Below are 941 nucleotides of genomic sequence, written 5' to 3' on the forward strand. Positions count from 1 at the left end.
ACCATGTGTGTAACTTTTAAAAATCCGCTAAAATTTAAATCCTGAACAATTAAAATCCCCTATTAAAAAGAAAAACCAAACTATCTTCACATGACATTTGCTCTCAAGGAAGTCTGATACCCTGGACAGGAATCCATCTCAAAGAACTTGCTGTCTAAACACTTCAGATCTCTTAGGCTAAAAGTCTCTTTAATGCTGGTGTACCACAAGGTTTCTGAAGGAGGTCCAGGAGGGCAAGCGCTGCAAACTGGGTGATGGACTCTCCACCAAGGCAATGCTTTGGGTTGAGGGAGTGGAGCTGTACCTGCCACTGTCTGGCATTCAAGCTGGGAGAAAGTGTTGCACAAAGAGGTATTGCATACATAATTTCACTATGCCCCAAAAGTATAATCCCTGATTATGACAGTATAAATCAAGAGTGTATGCCTGGAGCACAGGTTGGCCATAGTGGCTGTGGGATTCTTGTTGCTTCCAGATGAAAGACTCCTAATGCTACTGATCACAATGTCTGAACATCCCCATAAAATATTGTCTTTGAGTCAGGGTGATTGCTGGATAAAATCCTGGTCTGGAAGCAGCTCCCCACCCCACCCTCTTCCCCCCAGATTCAGATTTTCTGTTGATGTGGAAAGAACTATAACTCAGACATTCTGAGTTTAGGACTGGTATTTTGTATGAAATTGTCTCCCTCCCTCTCCCTCGCTGAATAACAGACTCAGAGTAAATCCAGAACTAGTTACAATCAGTGGCATCCTCAGTGACACCTGGTGCAGAGGGAGTTGAGGGGGGGGGAATCAAGCCATGCTCACCTGCTGCCCTCACCATCGTCTCAGCTCCCTCCCCAGGGAGAGAACTGGGCCAGCAACAAAGCATCACTCTCACCACCATCTCAGCTCCCTCCTGGGGGAGAGAGCCAGGCTGGCAATGAAGCCATGACAGGT

Source organism: Sceloporus undulatus, chromosome 4 (genome assembly GCF_019175285.1).
Source record: "Sceloporus undulatus isolate JIND9_A2432 ecotype Alabama chromosome 4, SceUnd_v1.1, whole genome shotgun sequence".
NCBI lineage: Eukaryota > Metazoa > Chordata > Lepidosauria > Squamata > Phrynosomatidae > Sceloporus > Sceloporus undulatus.